Source organism: Melospiza melodia, chromosome 7 (assembly GCF_035770615.1).
Source record: "Melospiza melodia melodia isolate bMelMel2 chromosome 7, bMelMel2.pri, whole genome shotgun sequence".
Taxonomy (NCBI): Eukaryota; Metazoa; Chordata; class Aves; order Passeriformes; family Passerellidae; genus Melospiza; species Melospiza melodia.
In genome coordinates this window covers 24,882,274-24,895,743 of record NC_086200.1, presented here as the reverse complement: position 1 = coordinate 24,895,743, position 13,470 = coordinate 24,882,274, and positions in this window count along the sequence as shown.

Genomic DNA, 13,470 nt, shown 5'->3' with positions numbered 1-13,470 from the left:
AGTGCAAGGTATAAGCAAGAGCATTATTAGTGTAAATTTCCTGTGGAAGTGCTAAGGTGGAACAAACGAAAAAGTAATGTTTTATAGCATCTTCTGATTTTTCTCCAGCATGGACAGAGCCAAAAAACGTACTGGTAAAGGCATCGATTGAGACGTGGATGTATTTTAGTCTGTCCAAAGGAGCTTAGTGTGTGATGTCTGGTTGCCAGATGTGGAGACTCTCTAGTCCTCTTGGACTGACTCCTGCTGTGACAGAAGCAAGGCCATGTTCCTGACAATTTGGGCAGGTGGCTACAATGGATCTTGCCGGGTGTGGGGTAGTTTTGAACATCCTGAGCAGCACAGGAATATTTTGGTGGTAGAATTGATGGCTGATCCTAATATGTGTAAAAATTATCTAAGGTGTATTGCAGTGGTTCAGACGTTTGAAGTAGGCAATTGAGGTGCTCTTGAGTGCGAAGTAAGTAAATATTCACAAGGTGTATTCCTGCAAGGGAGCACAGATGCTCTCTAGGTTTCCTGCACTAGTTCTGCAATAACTTTCTGTTGGGTTGTTATTGTTTTAGTAGGTTGGTGTGCTCTGAAAACGCATTCAATTATTATCAGGATCTGAGATAGTATAGTCCCACTGAAACAATAATGTATGGAATTTTGGACTTACACCAAGGTTTGCCAGGGAGAAAGGAAAATTAGGGTGGTATCTGTGTGCCTGTTTAGTTTGAATCACCCAGAAGACCTTTTGTACAGCTGCTTCTGCCTCTGGTGTCAGTGATCAGGGGAATCAAGTCCTTCTCTGCCTTTACGGAGCAGGAACAGTAGCATGAGATCTTCTGTGGTGATTGCCAGGAGTGAACGTACCCAACTGATTGTTCCACAGAGCATTTGGGGTTCTTGCAGAGTGTTTGGGTTGTCCTTGATGTGCAGTGTTTGGGGTGTGATGGTTCTCTCTGTGCTCTTTAGCCCAAGGTACTTCATGTCTTTTGAACTTTATCTGCTGCAATCTCAAAACCCTTCTGCTGTACCACAGTGATGACATCTTGTACTGCAACATCCAAAATGATTTGAGCTTCTGCACAAATGACTGTATCGTCCATGTAATGAAAAACGATAGCATTAGGATGTCTTTTCCATCTGGGCGAGAGATTTTGGGCTCAAAGCCATTGCCAAATAGTTGAGCTACTCTTCTTTGTTTGAGGCAATGCAGTCCACTGGTACCTCTGTAAAGGTGTTTGGTGGTTTAGGGGCGGACAAGGCAAACCAGGGGATGTCATTTGGAATGGTGGGGGCATCAAAAAAGTAGTCATTAAGATCTATAACAACCCTCTGCCAATAACTGTGAAATAAAATGACAATTGGACTAAACCACCCTGAACTAGCCTTTCTTTACATCTCAACCCGTGCAATCTTCAAAGCAATGCTCTTCCTGTGCTCAGGCTCCATCAATCACAGCCTAAATGTCGAACAAGGTATCCGAAAAATAGGAGGACTCCAAAAGATGCTACCCACAACTACGGCATGGTGCACCATCGGCAATCTCGAGGTAACATGGAGGCTGAGGGCAGGCTGGACTGGAGGGCACCCATGTCCTCAGTGACATCGTTGATTTTCCTGAGGTCCTGCAGCAGCCACCTCTTGTCTTTGCCAGGCTTTCATATGGTAATGACAGGCACATTGCAGGGGCTAGTAGATGGTACAATGTGGCCCACAGGCAGCTGCTCCTGCACGTGGGACTGCAGGGCCTTTAACTTTCTGCCTGGGAGGGGCCACTGATCCACCCATATGGGGTCGTTGGTCTTCCAGGTTGACTGAAGTGTGGCGCGCTGCTCTGTGGCCCCGTCTAGAAATCCTGAGGTGTTGATAGGATCTCTAGCCTTGTCCCGCTTTGGGACAACAGGTCTTTTCCTCAAATTGTTATTGGTGCCCGGGCGACGAATGATCTTACTGTAGCAACTGTGCCCTCAGGACCTTCCATGCAGCTGATACTGTGACTCCAGAAGCTGGTAGTGGCTCCCCTGGTAGCTAATAATTACCCCAGCAGCTGGAACCAGAGGCCGTTTTTTAGCCAAACAGAGCAGGAAATTATGGTGTCATCAGCTCTTGTATCTAATAGTCCTGAAAGACATCTCTTTCTCCCTTTACATGACAAAGCACACTTTGGAATGGGTCTATTTCTGCCTGTTGTCTGTGCCCACATCACCATTGGATCAGCTGGTGTGGTGATCGTGTCAAGTAGGAGGTAGGCTCTGGCTATAACTGTTCCTTTTGCAATGAAAAGGGACTAAGCATAGAGCCTGGACAGTTATCTCCTCCAAAGAGGTCAAGGCGAGTACCTCAGGTGGTAGAGTGAGTGTCTGCATCCCTTTCCCGGTTATGGTTTAAATCAAAATGTCTTTGGGCCGTCCTTCAGGCCTGTATTTGCCTGTGGGAATATGGTGAACATAAATAGCGTGGATTGGAATTGAAAAGGCGCTTACCAGCTGCCTTTAGGTTCCAGGGCAGAGCTGTCTTCTGTCGAGTTTTGTGCAGCGATCGAGCTGTCCCACTGGATCTGAGAAGGTCGCTGTGCTGGTTCTCCACGATGTTTGGTAGCGTGGGGCGCAATGGCCTCGCATTTGGTGTCATTGCGCGGGGCCTTTCTGTGTCTGTGTGTGGTTTCCCACAGGCCACCGGTTTTGCTGGTGTTGGAAAGCATGGGGATGAGGGGGGCAGTGAGGGCAGTGGCTGTGACACATAGAAGGTCCCCGGTAATTGTCTGCATTTTTCAAATTGTGTTGAAAATGTCCCATCTCCCTACACTTAAAGCCAGGTCCTTTTTCATGTGTATGTCAGGGAATAACCAGGGAGGCTACTAGCACCTCTACCACACCCTGATTGGTCACCATGGCTAGGTGGCATCACGGTGTAAGGATGCTGTAAGTGTGCATACCTTGTCCATTTGTGCAATGGTAGGCTTTGGGCTAAGGGGTAGAGAAGGTAAAATGTCTTTACAGGTGTTGTTAGCATTTGTTTCAGCAAGTTTAGGAGGCAGTACCTTCCTGGCTTTTGGATGTTCAATTTGTTTCTCTATTGCTTGTGGAAGGTGGTCAATAAATTTTTGAAAGCATTGCCCAGGTCCCTGGAGAATGTCTGTGAAATCTAGAGTAGGTGATTCTCCATTGGGTGTCTGCATGAGAACTGTCTTTTCCACACTTTATTCTCTTCATCAGAGCTCAGGGAAGGTCAATTGAATGAGACTTAGTGAAATCTTCCTCCCTAGATGGTCTAGTGTGTGGGCGTGCCTGCCTGTCTTCTCTAGCATAGTCTTTTAATAGCTGTTGTATTAGTTTTTTCCCCATTCCTTCCCACAGAATAAGTTCAGTGGGAGAAAGTAGGATGTGCATAAAATGGTGCAGATTGTGAGGTACCATAACATGTGCATAAAGATGGCATTTAACAAATGATTAATATAGGGCAAGCCCCTCCCATGGTGTTTCGCAGCTTTATAAAGGTCTTTCATCTCCCTTGTGTGACAGCTTCCCATCAGGGGTTAGCCCCCCTCTGGTACTGCACCGGTGCTGCTTGTATTTTAGCTACCAATTCCCAGTCCCCCTCTTCAGCCGCGAGCTTCTCCATCCTCTGCCAAGAATCCTCAGGCTCATCCTCCAGGTGCGATGAACCTTCCCTCTCCTCTCCAGAAGAGGGAACTTGGTCTCTGGCAGAGGAGCGGGGCCTTGGGGTGACTGGCCAGGCCCGGTGGTGTGGGCCTCTGGTAGCCAAGATGGCGGCCTTCCGGGTACCGCCCCTCACACCTCCGGCTCCGACAGTGTGGGATCCGCAAGGGGCTGAGTTGGAGGGGGTAGGGCAGCGGGAGTAGGCAAGGAAGCGCTGGAACCCAATGCAGGGGTGGTACCTGACGCAGAGCTGGGATCCAACACAGGGGGAGGACACGATAAAACAGCCGGGGGTTGGGAGGGTGTTTGACATTGAACACCCCCTCCATAGGAGGGACTCCATTTTGTGAGCTACCTGAGGGTGATCCAGGAAGGAGAGGTACTGGAGAAGGGGTTAGGCTAGAATCCAGGCCAGTGTGATCAGTACAGACGTGGGCAGGGGGTAGAGAAGGAGGGGAGATGGCAGACAGCAGGTGGCTTGTCTGTGCTTTACAGCAGTTTCTGTCTCTCATCCTAATGGTATCAGTGGGGTCAGGAATGTGGGGGGCAGAACAGAAAGTCTGGGTTGAATATTAGAACTTTGAACCCTTGAGAAAACTCCATAAATCATATGAAAAATTGGGTAAAATGTTGCGACTCTTATCACTCCCTGAGTTTACAAAAGGTAGAGTCTTTCCCTGAGTCCCAAAATGCTACATGACCAACTGAATCAACAGACATGTCTGTGAACTCATTAAAAAGCCAATGAACAATAGGCTTCCAACTTCCTTTAGTAGAAGTCTTCCACTCTGAAAGGAGAGCCTCCCTAACTGGAAGATATGTATCCCTCTAAGGATTGGATAATTTGTTACCCAGAGCTGCCCCTGATGTAAAGGGTGGCCCACCCACAGGACTGAAATATCTCCCAAGGATCCTGCACTGCAGGCGGCTGTCCTCCAACTCACTGCTCTGGTGGCTCTGGATGCAGAGGGTTCAAAATGTCCTCTGGGCTTCAGCAGCTGAGCTAGCCCTGTTGCTGCTGGAGGGTGCTGATGCTGCCTTCAGCAAACCCTGATAAAACTCAGGTCCCACTCCAGGGCGGTGGCTGACCCGAGGCGTCTTCTGTCCCGTGACGGTGGAAGAGCCGAATCCTCACTGGAGTGGCTCTCAGGAATTCTCAAAGAAGGTCCCTGTTTGGGCAGCCCTTGTGGCATGTCCACAGCCAGACACTGTGAGAGATGTGCACTCCCAGAGCTAGGAGTAGGCTTGCTGGAATGCATGATGGATGAGGCAAGAGAGGGATCTATGTGTGAAACAGCAAATACTGTGGAATGCGCTGGAGCGGGTCCAGGGAGGGAGACAAAGTGGGGGTGGGCACACAAGGATTTTCAGGGTGGGGAAAAGGACCTTGTATGCAGTAATTCAGGACTAATAGAGGTTAAGGGAGGGGAGAACATCCTAGGGGAGTATATATAAGGAAAGAAGGAAGTTCATGATACCAAGAAATGTGCTGAATCTGCACGATCCCGCAAAAGACATTGAGCAAGATCATTGTATTCAGAGGGGTTATTCACCTTACTTTAAATCTATATGATTGTCATGAGGTATTACTATTCCAGTGATAGGCCCCCCGGCCTGCAAAACATTGCCTCTGCCTCAGACTTCATTGCAGGGTGAGGAGCTCAGCAGTGCTGAAAGCTGAGGCCTGTCCTTTGTGTTACCTTTGGGATGGCAGTGGAAGTGCCCTGAGTGCACATTCAGAGGCACCTTCATGGCTTCTCATGCCACAACACCAAAAATAGATCTAGAGTTTGGGTTTTTGAATGACATTTAGACCTTTGAAATATCTACAGGAAGTGATCTGAAACTGCTTTCTGAGCCTGCTCCTTGGTATCAGCTGTGAGGAGCTGAGGGCTGGCCTGAGCTGTGTCCCACTGGGAGCAGCCGCACAGGCTCACGTGCAGAGCAGGCACTGCCAGAGGCCCTGGAGATCTCACCTGCCCTGCAGCCACCTGTGTCAAGGTGCTGTAAACATCAGCTGGTGCTGACTTTCCCCTTGGACCCCTTGGTTTAGTCACTATGGGGAATTTCTTTCCTGAAGCCCCTGGGATTTCCCCCTGGCAGGTGTGATGGGGATGCTTGGGGAGTGTGGGGCCATGGGGGCAGCTGGCCGGGCAGGGGCTGACCTTGGGGCCCTCTGGGACCATGGTCCCCAGCAGCAGCCCCAGGGCCCACAGCCCCGTGCCCCCTGCCCAGCACAGGCTGCCCTGTCCCTGCAGCTGTCACCCGAGTCGGGCCCAGGGCCCGGTGGCCGCTGGCAGCAGCAGGAATGCGGGCAGGGTGAGGATGCCCTGGCTTGGCTTTTGTCTCTGGAACAATACGGGCTCAGGGCAGTGCAAAGCAGGCTGGGAAGCAGAGCCCAGGGCCTTTGGAGGCACCAAGGCTTAAAGATCAGCCCCTGCAGCAGCCCAGATGTAGCTGGCCCAGTTGCCAAGGCTGTGGTAGCCTTGAGAGTGTGCAGGTGGATTTTGCAGGGCTGTGGCCTGCTGGCGGCTCTGGGCCCAGGAGTGCCTGTGGCTGCAGCAGGAAGGGTGGCTGAAGGTTTGCTGGCTGCTTTGGTGGCATGGCTGCAGGGGCCAGTGCTGTGAGAGCCCCCTGTGTGAGAGCTGGTGAGAGCTGAGCTCTTGGGGACAGCGCTGTGCCCCAGGCCAGGAAGAGCAGCAGTGCCCAGGGCCAGGAGTGGTGTCAGTGGGAGCCCCTGTGCACAGGGACCCCCAGCCCCGGGGTGGCCGTGCCAGGGAGCTCCAGCCCCGGGAATGCGGAACAAGTGGAACCCACAAGTGTGCAAAGGCTGCCTGTGCCCCAAGGAATGGCCAAGAGAAGTCAGGTTTTTCAAAGAAACAGTATTTATTTGCCGAAGATCGGCAAATGTAGGATTTACAGAACATGTTTCGTTATAACAAGCGTTATAACAACATCAACAGTAATATACAGAACATATTTACATGGGATCCGATGGGCCAACGATCTTCAAAACGTATTTACAGGAAACTTCAAACATAGTGAACGTATTTACAGGAAACTTCTAATCTTTAAAACGTATTTACAACGGCATGGCATCAGTACCATGATGTGAATGAGTCCTGGAAGAAAGGAAGGAGCAGAGCTGGAGTCAGTTGGCAGCACTGGGCCCAGCAGGGCTGGCAGCTGGGCCCCAGGGGCTGGGCCGGGGCTGGCAGGGCTGGCGTCAGGGGAGACCCAGTGTGTGTGTGGGCAGGGCGTGGGAAGCATCTGCCTGTCTTACCTGTGGGGCACCATCTTCATCCAAGGACCATGGGCTCCTCCTCATCCTCCTCATCAACTTGCATCTCTTCCGTGTCATCTTCCTCATCCACTTCCATTTCTTCAGTGTTGTCCTCCACCTCTACTTCCATGTCCTCAACAGTGGAGGACATGGAAGTAGAGGAGGAGTCCACCTCCATCATGTCATCCTCTTCCAGCCCCTGGTCCACATCCATCGCCTCCACAGTGTCTCTCTCAGTCTGCAAGGGGAAGCACCACCTCCCAGTGGGCTTTCTGTCCCGCACCATCAATTCCCACATGGCTGCACCCAGCCCAAGCCGGGTGCCCCCTGCCTGGCATGGCACTGTACCTCCACGGGCACAGCAGAGCACATCCTGCGGGATTGGCGCTCCAGAGCAGGCGTCAGGAAAAGCCCAGGCAGCAGCAGCAGCTCAGCACTGAGGGTCAGAGCGCAGGGTGAGCAGCAACTGACCCTTGGCAGCCGTTGCAGTGTCTGCTGTGCTCGTTTCCAGGTCCTGGACGTTCCACCTGGAACCCTCTGGGAGCTGTGATGTCACTGAAGATTCAGGGGTGCTGTGCAGGGGGAGATGGGGATGGCAGAATGATCCAATCGTTGAATGGTTTGGCTTGGAAGGGACCCTTAAAGTGATGTGGTTCCAAGGTGAGCAAGCTCCCAGCAGAGCAGGTTGCTGCGGCCCCTGTCCCACCTGTCCTTGGATGTTGCTGGGGATGGGGCATCCACAGCCTCTCTGCACAGGTCCCTGTGTCAGGGATAAGCCCCCTGAGAGTAAAGAACTTCTTCCCATCATCAAATCTCTTCCCCCTCTTGCAGTTTGATCGCATTCCTCTGCGTCCTGTCACTACAGTTCCTGACCAAGAGTGCTCTCCCACTTCCCTGGGTCAGGCTGTTCCTGCAGGGTCACACGTGTAGCTGAACCTGCAGAGAGGAGAGAGAGAAGCCAAGTACCCAGTCAGACAAAGTGGGGAAAGTGGCATGAGGACTGAGAGAAGGAGGATAAAGAAGAGACATGCAAGGTTTTGCGTTGGGTGTGCTGTGGGTTTCATGCCTTTTATTAGAGGCCAGGCTCCCTGTTGCACTCAGTTCCTGTGTTTCAGCCTGTCCACAGCCAGCCTCTTTGAGTGACCTGCACTCCCAGAGCTGGGAGCATGCTTGCTTAAACTGCTGGTGAACGAGGTGAGAGAGGGATCTTTGTGGGGATCTGCAAACACTTCAGTGGATTGCAATGAAGAGGGTCCAGGAAGGGAGACAAAATGGGGCTGTGCACACAGCAGGAAAATGACGGAGAGAAATCGGGGTAGCATTGCAGTAAGTCAGGTCCAAAATGGTACAAGAGAGGGGAGAACATTCTCGAGTCAGTACATATAAGAAAAATACTGCAGTTTAACTGGGTGATACCAACAAAACGTGCTGCATCACCATGAGCCTGCAAATGTCCATGGGCGAGACCATTGCATTCAGAGCGATGTCTCTCTTTTACCTTGGTCACTTTGCCCTGAGGTATTACAGCTCCAACAGTCGGCCCCTCGGCCCCCAGAACTTCCCATTTTGTTGTCTATAAAGAAGGCTTCAGCCATAGAGTTTTGCAGGCATTTAGCATAATGGATAAAATAACCAACACAATGAATACGATAAACAAAGTCCACAAAACAGTCTTAACTAAACAAGAAAGTCAGCCTTTTATCCCCCAGTGTTTGAAAAGTCCAGTGAACCAGTTGTAGTTGCCCTCCATCTGGATCTTCTTTCCTTGATTTTTAGCAGCTGGATGCCCTGATATACTGACTCCCTATGTGACAGCAGGTTGAAAAAACACATGCCTTGTAGTGTCTGACAGCCATGGCCGTGGACAAGAAATGGTGGCTTGTCTGTGGAAGCAGCCAGCTGAAGGCATGCGGCTCAGTGAGGAGCATCCAGTTCTCTATGTCAGCAGCAACCAACAGCAGCATTGTCTGACTTGGGCTCATTTAGTATCTGGAGGCTTGTTTGGGCTAAAAGTAAACAGATAAAGTGAGTAGAAGATGAAACATAAGTTCAGGTCCCACTAAACTTTCTGTTCCATAAGCCAAGGGTGTGAAAACAGCTTATTAGAAGAATCTTATATCAATGCTAAAATATAGCTTTTACAAATGTTAATTCATATATCCTGGTTAGTGGTGTCTGAGCTATCTTGGTCTTGGTGTGTGTGGTCAACGCTGCTTAGGAGATCTTCTTCTGTCCTTCTTTTTCTTCTTTCCCAGGCTGCTGCTGTCTCTCTTAGGCTTCCATTCTCTTCTTCTGATGGTGGCTCTGGTGTTAGCCTCACCGTTCCCAGAAAGAGTTTTTATGTATTTTGCTGGGATCGATCTTAGGAGTGTTGCTGTAGAGACAAGGGCATCTTCTCTTCCCCAAGTAATTAATGGGTAGGTGTCCATAAATTGTTTAGATTCAGGTTCTTTGATTGACACAGGTGGCTGGTCTTTTAATTGGGCTGCAGTTGAATTAGTAAGCTGCATGATGACTGGGGGAGTTGTCTCCATAAATGAGTTGTTCAAAAAGTTGAGTACATCAAAGGCCTTGGCCAGTGTCTCAATGGAAGATAATATCTGGATTACCCCTCTCAGTTGATCAAAGATCCTTTCGATGGCTCAGTTGGCCCTCTCAGCTATGGACTGTCCTGTGGTGGAGTGTGGTATGCCTGTGACATGTTTTATACCCCAGTGGTCAGAAAGCCCCTTGTTTGAATCAGTGCAAGGTATAAGCAAGAGCATTATCAGTGTAAATTTCCTGTGGAAGTGCTAAGGTGGAACAAACGAAAAAGTAATGTTTTATAGCATCTTCTGATTTTTCTCCAGCATGGACAGAGCCAAAAAAAGTACTGGTAAAGGCATCGATTGAGACGTGGATGTATTTTAGTCTGTCCAAAGGAGCTTAGTGTGTGATGTCTGGTTCCCAGATGTGGAGTTTTGTGCAGCGATCGAGCTGTCCCGCTGGATCTGAGAAGGTCGCTGTGCTGGTTCTCCATGATGTTGGGGAGAGAAGGGCAGAACAGCCTCGCATTTGGTGTCTTTGCCTGGGGCCTTTCTGTGTCTGTGTGGGGTTTCCCGCAGGCCACCGGTTTTGCTGGTGTTGGAAAGCATGTGGACGAGGGGGGCCGTGAGGACAGTGGCTGTGACACCTAGAAGGTGCCTGGTAATAGCCTGTATTTTTATAATTCTGTTGAAAATGCCCCATCTCCCTACACTTAAAGCCAGGTCCTTTTTCATGTGTATGTCAGGGAATAACCAGGGAGGCTACTAGCACCTCTAGTATACCCTGACAGGAAGCATTATGTCGGGTAGCATTACAGTATAAGGATGGCCTAATGGTGCATGCCACGACCATTTGTGCAATGGTAGGCTTTCTGTTGAGGGGTAGAGAAGGTAAAATGTCTTTAAAGGTGTTTTTAGCATTTGTTTCAGCAAGTTTAGTAAGCAGTACCTTCCTGGCTTTTGGATGTTCAACTTTCTTCTCTATTGCTTGTGTAAGGTGATCAATAAATTTTAGAAGGGATTTCCCAGGTCCCTGCAGGTCTCTTCTAACAGAGCTCCAGGAAGGTCTATTGAATGAGGTTTAGTGAAATCTTCCTCCCTGGCTAGATGGTCTAGTGTTAGGTGTGCCCGCCTCTCTTCTCTAGCATAGTCTTTTAATAGTTGTTGTAGTAGTTTTTTCCCCATTCCTTCCCACAGAATAATTTCAGTGGGAGAAAGTAGGATGCGCATAAAGTGGCACAAATTGTGGGGCACCAACACATGTATTGTATAGATGGTATTTAACAAATGATTAATATAGGGCAAGCCCCTCCCATGGTCTTTCGCTGCTTTCTAAAGGTCTTTCATCTCCCATGTATGAGAACTTCTAAATGGGGCTTGTCCCCCTCTGCTTCTGCACCGGTGCTTCTTGTATTTTAGCTACCAATTCCCAGTTCCCCTCTTCTGTCGCCAGCTTCCACATCCTCTGCCAAGAATCCTCAGGCTCATGCTGAAGGTGGGATGACCCTTCCCTCTCCTCTCCAGAAGAGGGAACTTGGTCTCTGGCAGAGGAGCGGGGCCTTGGGGTGACTGGCCAGGCCCGGTGGTGTGGGCCTCTGGTAGCCAAGATGGCGGCCTTCCGGGTACCGCCCCTCACACCTCCGGCTCCGACAGTGTGGGATCCGCAAGGGGCTGAGTTGGAGGGGGTAGGGCAGCGGGAGTAGGCAAGGAAGCGCTGGATCCCAATGCAGGGGTGGTTCCTGACGCAGAGCTGGGACCCAACACAGGGGGAGGATTTGATGAGAGAGCTGGGGGTGGGCGGGAGTTTGGCATTGACAACCCCCTCCAGAGGAGGGACTCCATTTTGTGAGCTACCTGATGGGGATCCAGGGAGGAGAGGTACTGGAGAAGGGGTTAGGCTAGAATCCAGGCCAGTGTGATCAGTACAGACGTGGGCAGGGGGTAGAGAAGGAGGGGAGATGGCAGACAGCAGGTGGCTTGTCTGTGCTTTACAGCAGTTTCTGTCTCTCATCCTAATGGTGTCAGTGGGTTCAGGAATGCAGGGGGCAGAACTGAAAGTCTGGGTTGAATATTAGAACTTTGAACCCTTGAGAAAACTCCATAAAACATGTGAAAAATTGTGGAAAATGTTGCGACTCTTATCACTCCCTGAGTTTGCAAAAGATAGAGTCTTTCCCTAACTCAGTCCTAAAATGCTACATGACGAACTGAATCAACAGAAATGTCTGGGAGCTCCGTAAACAGCCAATGAACAAACGACTTCAAACTTCCCTTAGTAAAAGTCTTCCATTCTGAAAGGAGAACGTCCCTAACTGGAACATATACGTCCCTCTCATCTTTGGATAATTTGTTACCTAGAGCTGCCCCTGATGTAAAGGGCTGCCCACCCCCAGGACTAAAATATGGCCCAAAGATCCTGCACTGCTGGTGGCTGTCCCCCAGCTCACTGCTCTGGTGGCTCTGGATGCAGGTGTTTCAAAATATGCCATGGGCTTTGTCCATCGAGTCGGCCCTCTTGCTGCTGGAGGAGGGTGCCAACGCTGCCTTCAGCAAGCCCTGATAAAACTCAGGTCTCACTCCAGGGCGGAGGCTGACCCAAGGCGTCTTCTGTCCCGTGACGGTGGAACAGTGGAATCGTCACTGGAATCGCTCTCAGGAATTCTCAAAGAAGGTCCCTGTTTGGGCACCCCTTGTTGTGGCATGTCCACAGCCAGCCTGTGTGAGAGACGTGCACTCCCAGAGCTGGGAGCAGGCTTGCTTGAATGGATGATGGATGAGGCAAGAGAGGAGCGTTTGTGTGGAACTCCAAACAGTGTGGTTTGTGCTGGAGAGGGTCCAGGGAGGGAGACAAAATGAGGCTGGGCACACAAGGTGTTATATGCGGGAAAAAAGGACCTTGTATGCAGTAACTTAGGACCAATAGAGGATAAGAAAGGGGAGAACACCTAGGGGAGTACATAGAAGGAAAGAAAAAACTTCATGATATTATGAAAATTACCTGAATCCCCATGACCCCACAAAAGCCAATGGGCAAGATCATTGCTTTAGAGGGGTGCCGCAACTTACTTTAGTTCGTCATAGCACTAATGAGGTGTTGGAGTTGCAATGGTAGGCCCCTGGAACTCCAAAAATCTACGACTTCCTGAGACTTCATTTATGACTTCATTGAGGAGCTCAGCAGTGCTGAAAGCAGAGGCCTGTCCTTTGTGTTCCCTTTGGGATGGCAGTGGAAGTGCCCTGAGTGCACATTCAGAGGCACCTTCATGACTTCTCATGCCACGACACCAAAACTGAATGTGCAAGGTGGCTTCCTTGAATGACATTTAGTCCTTTGAAATATCTAGAGGAAGTGGTCTGAAACTGCTTTCTGAGCCTGCTCCTTGGGATCAGCTGTGAGGGGCTGAGGGCTGGCCTGAGCCTGGTGCTGTGTCCCACTGGGAGCAGCCGCACAGGCTCACGTGCAGAGCAGGCCCTGCCAGAGGCCCTGGAGATCTCACCTGCCCTGCAGCCACCATTGTAAGGGTGGGTAAATATCAGCTGGTGTGTACTTTCCCCTTGGACACCTTGGTTTAGTCACTATGGGGAATTTCTTTCCTGAAGCCCGTGGTATTTCCCCTGGCAGGTGTGATGGGGATGCTCAGGGAGTGTGGGGCTTTGGGGGCAGCTGGCCGGGCAGGGGCTGAGCTTGGGGCCCTCTTGGGCTCATGGCCCCCAGCAGCAGCAGCAGCCTCAGGGCCCAAAGCCCCGTGCCCCCTGCCCAGCACAGGCTGCCCTGTCCCTGCAGCTGTCACCCGAGTCGGGCCCAGGGCCCGGTGGCCGCTGGCAGCAGCAGGAATGCGGGCAGGGTGAGGATGCCCTGGCTTGGCTCTTGTCTCTGGAACAATACGGGCTCAGGGCAGTGCAAAGCAGGCTGGGAAGCCGAGCCCAGGGCCTTTGGAGGCTGCAAGGCTGCAAGATCTGTCCTTGCAGCAGCCCAGATGCAGCTGGCCCAGTTGCCAAGGCTGTGGTGGCC